The sequence below is a fragment of the Phalacrocorax aristotelis genome, chromosome 4 (genome assembly GCF_949628215.1).
Source record: "Phalacrocorax aristotelis chromosome 4, bGulAri2.1, whole genome shotgun sequence".
NCBI lineage: Eukaryota > Metazoa > Chordata > Aves > Suliformes > Phalacrocoracidae > Phalacrocorax > Phalacrocorax aristotelis.
In genome coordinates this window covers 12,109,164-12,120,534 of record NC_134279.1, presented here as the reverse complement: position 1 = coordinate 12,120,534, position 11,371 = coordinate 12,109,164, and the positions used below count along the sequence as shown (strand labels likewise).

Genomic DNA, 11,371 nt, shown 5'->3' with positions numbered 1-11,371 from the left:
AGCAAAAAGGCAGGATGCTTTCCTCTGTGCTATAGCTCAGCATAATTGGGATTCTCTGGACAGATGGGATAAACAGGATTAAGAGGTGTAAGGCAGAGGAATGATGTGAATCCAGCTCCTGTATTTGGAGACAGTTTCAGCATTAAAATACTATATAAAAAGCATCTCCATTCAGTGATGAGTTAACAGAAGGGAGTTGCACTCCAAGAACCCATGGAAAACTGAGATCTTCAGATCAGCTCAACTAATTTATTTCTGCTAAAAAATATCATATTGCAAGGTCTGGCAGCAATATTGCAGGGTTTCCAGGAAGCAGAATCTTGCAGCTATCTGCACGCTTCCCCACAGTGGTTGAATATGTCTCTTTTGCAAGTATGAGTTTAAAGCACTTTCTCATAACTTTTGAAGGTGCCTATCTGCTGTGGAAAAAAGGGAAGAATTAGATTAGGAACTGAAGATTTCCTTAGGCATCTTTCTAAGAGAATAGAAACATCTTGTTTTAAGGTGAACAGATAATGCATTTTATTTTCAGGGGGGAAAGAAGAGAAAGAAAATAGAGTTAAGTTTACCATTTACTTCACAAACGTAAAGACAGGAATGAATATATGGATGTTTCTTTGGTTTTCAAGATGCTCTTTCCATAGAGCATAGAGATTACTAGAAAATAGTTAGGAAAACATTTTTAATCATTCCTTTCCTCTTCATCCTTCTATGGCTGAACTCTACAAAGAGCATGGCTGTTTGTTCTACTGCAGTAGGAGCTCCTATCAACACACGATTAGTTTAGCCAAAGAAAAAAGAAATGGAAAAGCATATAGTTCAATAAAAAGTATAAAGACTTGCACATGCAGCAGATACTCCCTAAATGGCCTGCAAAGGAAAGTAGACTGTGAATCTTAATCTGTAAGTATAAACAGCTTTAGAAAGGTTCACTAAAGGGTATGCTTGTATTGCAAATGACAGTACAGATCAAAATAATGAGATCTCTCCTGTTCCCAGAAAGAGCTGCAATGAACTGATTGGAATTTCACTTTGAGGTCACCTCTGGTCTCAGTTGTCTTCCTTAATATGCATATTATTCAATAACCGCTGTGATGCTAGTGACAATATCCCATCAGTATTGCAAAATTCCCAGTGCAATCTCTGCTTGATGTCTGAAAATATGTGTGCATTCATTGACAGGGAAAAATATTGTAAAGCATACGAGATTTATATAGCACCCTTTAACCTAAAGGATTTCAATAAGTTTCAGAATCTATGTGCCTCTAGCAGACTTGAAATATAAATCACCACTGGGATGGTTTGCAAGAGCTCAGGAGCCAACAGCTACCTTGGTCATATAAAGGGATGGTAGTAGCGATTTATTTAGATGAAATATTTTTTACGAATTTTTTACTACAATTCTATAAAAAGTGAAGTAAAAGTTTTCCTATCCATGCTCAAGAAACAGGTTTATTATTTCTTCCCGTAACAGCTCCAAGTTATTTATATGCAATTCAATTAATTTACCTTTGAAGGATGAAAGCAATAGTCATGTTTGTCTGAATGAGGATCCAGAGTTCCAGAAAGTCTGGAGATAAGAGGCAGTGTTCAGTTGAATGGATGCAATTCAAGTGTATTAAATTTATTTCTCCTAATATTCATACTAATATAAGAATATTGTCAATATCGTTCATAAAAATCTCATCAGTCCCAGTTCTTTTAGGCTAGCTGTTTAGTTCTCTGCTGACTCTTGTTCCTCCTCTTTTTATTGTCAGCTACAAAGATGTCACCATCTTCAGTTCTGTGGAGTTGTACCAAAATTGTAAGCGATCTGGTTAAGGATGCTATATCCTAATTCAAAAAGCAGTTGTACATAATAGATTGGCCAATATTGATCAACTTTTAAGTTAGCATCATATTACTGATATTATTACTACAGATACTAGATAAATGATAAATAGGGATATCTGTGAGTGAAAAGGTGAGAAATTCAAAGTTAACACTAGAATAGCACTTTCAAATAGATATCAAGCACTTAAAAAAAAGAAAAAAGTAGTACTCTGGATCAAAGGGCTAAATTTAAGTATCCTTTAGATATTGCTATGAATTAAATTCATCATTAGAATTAAGGTCACACTTAACTGTTTTGCTACATTAGACTCAAATCATTTGGTGTTTAAGCGTGTCTTTGCCCATCCCTCAGCTAAAGCCAGGAAATAACCATATTTCTTTATAAAGAGCATTTTAAGCAGTCTTTGTCCTAGCATTTAGGCATGATAATGCACAGCTTTGAAAGCATATAATTATACTACTTTTGTGGAATTACCTGGTTAGCAATGAATTTACCTTTTTTGTTTTTGAACCCTCTCCATAGAATTCTATATTACGAGTGAAAAAATAAATATGTTTAGAGGCATAAAAAAGATCAGTCATCCTCTACTGATCTGCAAAATGTATGCTTTGACATATTCATTTTAGAATCCAGCACCACGCTCCTCCTTTGCTGCAAACCGAAGTCAGCATTATAACCAGGCATGGTTCAATGAGTTACCATTAATGTTGTTATTCAGATTTGCTGGGTTCAGATTACCAAAATGGATATAGTCAAATTTGTATGTAGGCTTGATCCGAAGCTGGTGAAACTACTGACAAACATGAGGAAAAGTTTGCAGGAAGCATGGGCTGGCCCCAAATATTTAACTCATAGAAACTGCAGATGATAAAGACAGTACATCCTAGTAGTGACAGATGGTAAAATGAGGGACAATGGCCACAAGTTTTGGCTTGGAACATTTAGGCTGGATATTAGGAAAACCTTCTTTACTAGGAGAGTGATACAGCCCCCCAAAAAGCTGTGGAGACGACATTGCCCCAAGCAGTTGTGGGCTTCCTATCCCTGGAGTTTTCCAAGACCGAGCTAGATAAAGCTACAGCTGTCCCTTCCGACACCTCTGTCCTTCTCTGAAATCTACATAGGACTGAACATCCTAAGATTTCTGCTTCAGTGGACCACATCCTTCCTGTGATCACAACACATGTGGCTCTGCTTAGCAAATGGCCAATCCTTCTGATGGTCAGGACTCTAGAAGGAAGTCATGTCCCCAGGCAATTCCTCGGGTGACTGGTTCCAGCAGAGGACAGAGAAGTGAGGAAAAGCAGCAAGTTGAGCTTCTGTTGTGGTGAGTGGAGGTCTAAAAGGTACAACATTCATTTCTCTGTGCCTCCTTGCCGACAGTTATTTCACGGAGCTGAAGCCGAGCAACCAGCCAGCCTGCTTTCTCCTCTGGATGGTGACAGGATGACATTGAGTAGCACTGAGAGATCTAGCCACTTTGAAAATCACCGATTTCCCAGCAGGTGATCCAGTGCCTCCTCCTGAGGAACATTTACACTGTACTTGTAGGTAACAGAAGTTTTCACAAATCTGAAGAATAGCAAAATTAACGCTTGTTAAAGTTCAGATAAACAAAGGTGCTGTTGACAAGCAGCTACTAATAAGTAATGGTGACTGCACAGTACACTGGGCTCTTTGATAATTAATACACTATGTTTTCCTTCCCACTTGATACACTTTTAAAGCAAGTGAATGTGAGTGATAAATTTAGTATTTTTAATGGACTGTGTTGTGAGAGAGAACAGAGAGTCACTGACAGGTGAGACTGAAGTTATGGAGCCATCGGATGCTAATAAATACAGCACAATATAACAGCTAAATCACCAACTTCATAATGAGTCGAGGGGTCTGAAGCGAGGGTCATACATATAACAGGCATAGGAAGGACAAACAGGATCCTTCAACTTTGTCTTGGCAGTGTTGTCCAGCACTAAGGCTTTGGGCCGCCTTCTTACAGGATATGAATTTTAAAGTAAATTTCTCTTGTTGCCAATAAAACTGAAAATAACGTTGCAAAATCAGAAAGGCTGGATTAAGGAAATAAAAAGGGGTAGAACTGATTTGTTCACTAGTTATAAGAAAGAAAAAAGTTTCTCTCACCCAGTTTATGTTAAGATAGTAAGAGCCTGCCAAAACCTTCAGATGAAACACAGAAATCCTGGATATACAGTTCTATGATATACATTATAAATCCGCCCACACTATTAATTTCGTTGCCAGCTATTCACATCCCTGAGTTTTACATCTCCCAGCTTGTGTCAATCCGCAGAACTTTTTTATAAAGTGCTGGATTGCAAACTCTTTTTAAATAGTGTTGTAGGTTTAACCTTAGAGGTTTAGATAGATGAAAAGTCTGACTCTCACAGCCAAAACAAAGCAGGGGAGTATTTTAGCCCTTTACAGAAAGCACTACACAATTTTACTAAAATCAATACTAGAGGATACAGTACCAAGTTTTTGATTTTATATCTCTTCCCTCCCCCATTCCCTTGAGAGTATTATACTGAATAGTTTACAATCTTGCTGGAGTACAATACTGTAATGGTAAGTAATATGTCAAAGCGATGTTTTCAAGCACAGTAATGCTGGGATTTTTACATCAGACCACAGGTTTCAGAATAATCAATGTATATTTATAATGACTTAATTACAGTGATGAGGTATGTCTCTGCTGCCATGAGGAAAACTGAAAAGAAGAATATAGTTTCAATTACATACAGTGTAACCCAGCTGAGTGCAGTTTTGCAAAGTTCACTATTAGCAAAACCCATTTTACCTCAGTGAAAATAGCTTTTTCAATAAGAGACTCTGGAGACATACAATGCATTACAACAGGCTTTGCAACTGAACCTGAAAGAATCATCTCACCTAGAGCAATGACCAAGGCATTAACTAACTGCGATGTGGTTGAAACACTCACTTGGAGTATCAGAAAAACCTGGTTCATACCTTCGTGATAGGCTGTCACAACTTGAACCTCATGCTTTGCTTTTAATTTACAGCAGACCTGAAAAAAAGTGATAGCAAAGTTCTAGTCATACACTCTAATATTGACACCCCTTCTGAAATTCTTTAGGGATGCTTTCTGAAGCTGAAAAACAAAGTCACACTTGGAAAATAGCCTTTGGTTCTTTTCTTAATTTATTAACAACACACCACAACAAGAGAGACAACAAAGTTAAATGGATTTCTGTTGTTTACTGAGGTGATTGTACCTCTGAGCTGCTCCACAACTTTTATCTGTGGCAACAAAGAAAGCGTTTGGAAAAGATGTTTTGTACGGATGCAGTACAGATATCACTTAGCTTCCTTAACCTATTTAGAAGTGAACGGAACAGATGAGGGGGGAAAAAAAAGGTGTGTATTTTGTTCTTCTTGATGGTAGTCCTGTAAGAAGGGACCTCCAAAGTTTTCTCACTATTCCAGCATGTAACTTTTGGTTGCTATCCAGTTCTGTGTTAGGAAGTTTAGCTTGTACCCAATGTGAATTACAGGTCTGTAGAAAGAATCCTTTAATACAGAAAAGAAAAAAGAAAGGATCGTGATGCTTTCCATGGCACTTGAGCAATCAGACCATGGTTAGCCTATGTAACACAGGCAGCAGTTCTGGGCAGGGAGCTGTCTCCTTCTGCACAAGGCTGTCAACCATTCGTCTCCTCCTAGGTACCACTTTCCTGTGCAGGCAGAAAAGAGTACTGCAATAACAGTGGTGAAAATACTTCCCTGCAATGTGGGTGTATTGGGTTTCTGTGGCAAGGTTTTGGTGGCGGGGGGACTGTAGGGGTGGCTTCTGTGAGTAGCTTATAGAAGCTTCCCCCATGTCCCATAGAGCCAATGCCAGCCAGCTCCAAGACAGGATCTGCTGCTGACCAAGGCTGAGCCCATCAGCGACAGTGGCAGTGCCTCTGGGACAAAGTACTAAAGAAGGAGGAACAAAAAAACCTGTGCAACTGCAGCCAGAGAGAGGAGTGAGAATATGCGAGAGAAGCAACCCTGCAGACACCAAGGTCCGTGAAGAAGGAGGGAGAGGAGGTGCTCCAGAGATTCCCCTGCAGCCAGTGGTGAAGACCATGGTGAGGCAGGCTGTCCTTCTACAGCCCGTGGAGGTCTGTGGTAGAGCAGATAGCCACCTGCAGCCCGTGGAGGGCCCCATGCCAGAGGCTGTGACCCTGTGGGAAGCCCATGCTGGAGCAGGCTCCTGGCAGGACCTGTGGAGGGAGGACCCCACACTGGAGCAGGTTTGCTGGCAGGACTTGTGACCCTGCAGGGGGACCCACCCTGGAGCAGGGGAAGAGTGTGAGGGGTCCTCCTGCTGAGGAGGAAGGGCAGCAGTGACAGCGTGTGATGAACAGACCATAACACCCAGTGACTGTCCCCCTGCGCTGCTCAGGGAACGCAGTAGAGAAAATTGGGAGTACAGTTAAGTCCAGGAAGAAGGGAGGGGTGAGAAGGTGTTTTAGGATTTGGTTTTACTTCTCATTGTTTGTTAATAAATTAAGCTAATTTCCCCAATTGAGTCTGTTTTGCCCTTGACAGTAACTGGTGAGTGATCTCTGCCTGACCTTATCTTGACCCACGAGCTTTTCTTTCCCTTGTCCAGTTGAGGAGGGGAGTGATAGAGTGGCTTTAGTGGGCACCTGGCTTCCAGCCAGGATCAACCCACCACAGTGGGAGACACCATTTCGAAGCAATCTACCTGACTGGTGTGTAGCAGGGACTTGAACATCATTTTCCCATATTCCTAGAGTGCTCTGCAGTACAGTGGCTGTTCTGGAGGTGTTCTCTGTCATTTTTTTCAATCAAGTTTGATTAACTGATTATAAAGCCAGACAAGGCTATGTTGGCTGTAGAGACTGACTTCCTATGTAATACTCTTTAGGGAAGTTCCCTGATAGATGATTTCAGCAGAAGGCAGTAAAGCAAATCTCATTCGGATGTAAATAATTATATATTCATTGAGCAAGTGTGTAGGGAAGGCCACTCCAGAGAGCAGTCAGTAGGGCAGTTTAGCAACAGTGTCAAATACCACTGCCAAATTGCCCATTTTTTTAAGTCAATATTTTTGTTTTCTAATACCAACGTGGTTTTGTATTATTCTTTTTCCAGAAACAGCCAGTATAAATATCCTAGAAAACTATCCCACTCGCATATCCCTTCACTTCTTTGTTCTAAAGGATAGACTCTTACATAGATCTACATTAACATAATGTTAAGAATTTCACTAAAACATGAATATCAATAAAATGTGGTAGTGAAGTCAACGTGTAAAGCAAACAGTTTACCTTGATGTGCAAATGTGACTGTCAAAGATCTGAGAAAGAAGGAGGCCCAAAACTAGACTGTCTCTGGAATTGGTCTGTAAACATCTATATCATAATGATTTTTCTTTTTTTATTTCTTCTTTTTCCACCACTTATATTACAGCCATCCTAGAATTTGAAAGAGAACTGTGCATTTTATCTACCCTCTGGTTCCAGCTTACCAATCTTTCATTATTTCAATAATACCACTAAAAGCAAGGCCCAAGTTCTCCCACTAAACTGAAGAAGAAATAGAACCGGTCTGTTACAGGGTGTGTTAACATGACTTTTGCAAATGGTACCCAGCCTGCTTTAGAGCACATGCTGCCTCTTGCTTGTTCTGTTCCCTTTCCATTTATAAAACTGTTGGAAAAAATTTTTTTATTTCCTATATTTTAGATTGACAGAAAGAGATTTCAACCCCATTTTTAAGAACCAGTCTACTTTGACAAACTGAAATACTCCTGAAGTTTTTTTAAAAAAGGCTAATATACTAAGTTAATGGGATTGTAATTTAATAACTGTTATCACCTTTATGTAGTAAGAATAACCTGAAGTTCAGTCTGTTTTCTCTTTAAACAGAGTTGAACAAAAGAGAGAATTAATAAAATAAACATTATGTAAGAGTCTTCCCCTTCTTCATTCTGATTCTCCTACTTCAGTATCACCTGCCTTAAACTCTGATCAACCACTGTTAAAAATATATGAAAATGTCATGCTTTATTGTTTCTACTTACTGTGCAGTGAAGTAATCAAACAACAGTCCTACTTGCTTTCAAATTTGCAGTAGCTTATTATCACCTCTTTGTTCAGGATGCTGAAGGATCTTGAAAACGAGATTAATTTTTAGTCCAATAGCTGTAATGCTAGCTTGAAACTTTGAAAACTGAGGTAATTCTCTATTTGCTGGAGACTTCCTGTGGTTCATTTCTTATTTGGGAGAGAGAAAAAAAAAAAGACTAGCACCTGAATCTAGGCTTCTCTGATACTTGATACTCTTAAAGCTTCAGAAATGTACTGGGAAAATTGTACGGTAGGCGTAATGTTATATACAGATTTGAAATGTGTGCTTTAGGATTAATTTTCTTTCCTCTAAGGATTTGTGTCACTTCTCTATTTAGGATACTGTATGTTCTTGAAAAGAAGACAAGTGTTTGGTCCAATAGTTATAGTGCTAGCCTGAAGCTTTGAAATCTCAGATAATGCCTCTCTTTGCTATAGACTTACTGTATAACCTTGGAGAACTCATTTTTTCTGTCTATGGCAATTTTGCATTTGTAAAATGAAAATAATAGTAGTAATTCTCTATCAGTGGGGTGTTGTAAGGGGTGCAGTTTTCACAGGGATGAAAACGACATCAGTGTTGTAAGTACCTTTACAACGCTAGATCATTTTTAATTAGCAAAGACATTCTGCATATATACTGAAAAAGGAGGGTGACTATCATTGCTGAATTTATCAGTCTTGAATGGAGGCAGCGCAAGTCCGGCTGACATTGTGGCACCTGAAAAATGAAAGGAGCAATGTGATTCATGGAAGCCCCAGAAATGATGCATGTGTATTGACATATAATGCAAATCAGTAAGGCAATAAATACTGATGTCGCACAACGAGCATCAGAACAAACAAATGTAGCTTCAGTATTATGGAACCTTATCACAACCCTCTTTTCTCATGTTAATGCATTTTGCATGCAGCAGAAATTATACTTCTGAGAAGAGCCACTTTTCTGTGTTCTCTAAAGATTATTCCTTTACTCGGTGTTGAATCATGCATATCCCTTCCTGAAATCATTTTAATCTTCCCTCTCAAGCTCAGCTGCACTGAAATGTATATTCTGTATGAATGCTGCTTTGGTGCAGCAATTACTCCATTTTGATTAGAGATGTGCTTATGAGATCTCCGCAAACTAAAGCCCATTTTAAATAGAATTCACTTTTGATACAGACCTGTCTCTTCCTACGAGACAAGTGTCCCCTGAGATTTCTGACATCTTTTACCACTGGTGAACTAAATATAGAGAATGGCTGTTTTTTGATTCTAGATCTAACTGAAGGGCAAAGAGAGAGAGAGATAAAAAAATCTCCCAAAACTGAAAAATAAAAGTTAGAGAGTAAAGAGTTATTCTGGGACTATTTTTCCTACCGAACATGATCAGGAACGATGAATATGAATTCTGTGCTTTGAGAAATATGAAGTAAAGATAGTATGCAAGCGTTTAAAGACCCTGTTGAACAAAACGCCCTACAATCGGTAAGGAAAAGAACTGGTTCAAGCAACCTGCAGAAAGTAGAGCGAAGTCTCTCCTCCATGCCAAAATTTTCCAGATGATCAAGATCATTCTACTAGCACTGCAGCAAGGTTCCTTTTGTATAGATAATCATCAAAACAGCATAGAGCAACACAACTTGGTTTGGTCTTTCTTTCCTTCTCATATTTTTTGGTCAGAAAGGAGAAGCGTGAGATTTAGAATATAAAATCAATGGTGAAGGAATCCTGCTCCTTAGAAAAAGAGCCAAGATGAGACAGGGAGCAAATAATAAGCAAGTTATAGAATGATAATCTGAAGATTTTTACTGCTTAGGTGCTTTTTTAAAATGATTGCTATCTGTTGCAAAAAGAGAAAAAAAAGGAAAGAGTAATACGCTTCACATCAGGAAGGAATTATATAAACAAGAAACAGGTGTGGTATTTTGTTTTTGCATATCCTTTAATTTCTCTCTTTTGCTGATACCGTCAGTGTCTAGCGAGCTGACAAATCTGAAAGAAACTGATAAAGGAGATCACTGAATTAGAATTACACAAATGAAGCATAATGTTATTTTTACACGTTCTTGCAAAGAAAATGTGCTTTTGCTGTGGTGCTTGCTGTGACCTTTCTGTCCTGTCCAGTCGTAAAGCATTTGATAGAAAGGTTTCATTTAGCAGGAATGTTCTCACAGAGGCAGAGCTGAGTATACTTACTCAGAAAGACTTGTTGAATGGTTCATATAGCAGATCTCTCTATCATAATTTAAATTTTTCACAAAACAAATTCTCAAAAAATATGCTAGTGAATAAATGCTAAGTAGAAAATAACCTCTTTTGGTTAGAATTAAAATAGCGAGATGAATATCTAAAAAATACTACAAAGCTTATACAGGGATAAACCAGTTTCCCACATGATTAACATTTACCCACACAAACAGTATCTCAAACAAAAATCAATTACAAACAAATGCCCATGAAAAATCAAAACCAATTCACAAATAATTTGCAAGCAGTCAAAAAGGCTAAATTCATGGAATAAGCTGATCACTAGTAATAGCCTATCTCTAATTTGGAATGACACCAGCTGTCAACAATTTGCTGAGAATTCAGATTTTGGTGTGGAAACTCTTTTCACTTCATCCATCACAGTCTGACATGAGAGGGTTGGAAGATAAAGGGACAAAAAGTAAATAAATTCTGCTTGTTGCCCAAGGCAAGATTTAGTCTGTTACTCAGCTTGTTGCAGTGAGCTTCACTTTTAATGAACTTTTTAATGAAATCCACTTACTTGATTATTTATTTTATTCTGTGAAAGAACAAATACATGTTTCTATGCCTCTGAGTTCAAGAAGTCCCAGTGTGAATGAAATGTGATGAATGAAGCTGCCATGTTTGTTGAGATCTTGCAATATATTGTTAATTCAGAGGTTAAGGTGGCTCTCAACATGCCCATCTCTGCTCTCCATCAAGACTAAATGAAGGTACAATCACTATTCTCTTGATTATCGATAAATGAAACCAAAGAACCTGTGTTCAAAGACTAAACAAAAAGGGAAAAAAAAAAAAAAGAAAAGAGACCAGGATTGATTTAGTTGCCATTATATGAAAGAGTCAAAAGACAACTCAGACCCCAAGTGGAAAAATGTGAAACCTGAGAAGAAAGGCACGTGCTGTGACACAGGGAGAATAACAAAAAGAGTGTGAGGTTTCAGAGGAATCTCTAACTCCTGTAAATAACCTGATCAATCAACTTTGTCTGATTGCTCAGGTAAGATTAGATAAGAGAATTTTGAAGAGTATTTTCAGAAGTAAACCTTGAAGTTGGGAAAGGAGGGAGTTACTAACCTTCACAAAAATTGCTTCCATTTAGCCAGTCGGCCTGATGGTGGCACTCTTCACTCTTAGATCCACTCATACCTGCCACATGAAGAACAATAAATAGGAT

At 38.5% G+C, this 11,371-nt stretch overlaps 1 long non-coding RNA gene across 1 annotated transcript; it reads right to left on the bottom strand.

The window, feature by feature from the left end:
- Positions 1 to 564: 564 nt before the first annotated feature.
- On the bottom strand, positions 565 to 9,866 carry LOC142056071 (uncharacterized). The gene is made up of 3 exons (XR_012660199.1): positions 7,159 to 9,866; positions 4,826 to 4,883; positions 565 to 3,406 (listed from the first exon to the last, which is right to left on the bottom strand). It is a non-coding gene; the product is annotated as an uncharacterized LOC142056071 (long non-coding RNA).
- Positions 9,867 to 11,371: the final 1,505 nt, after the last annotated feature.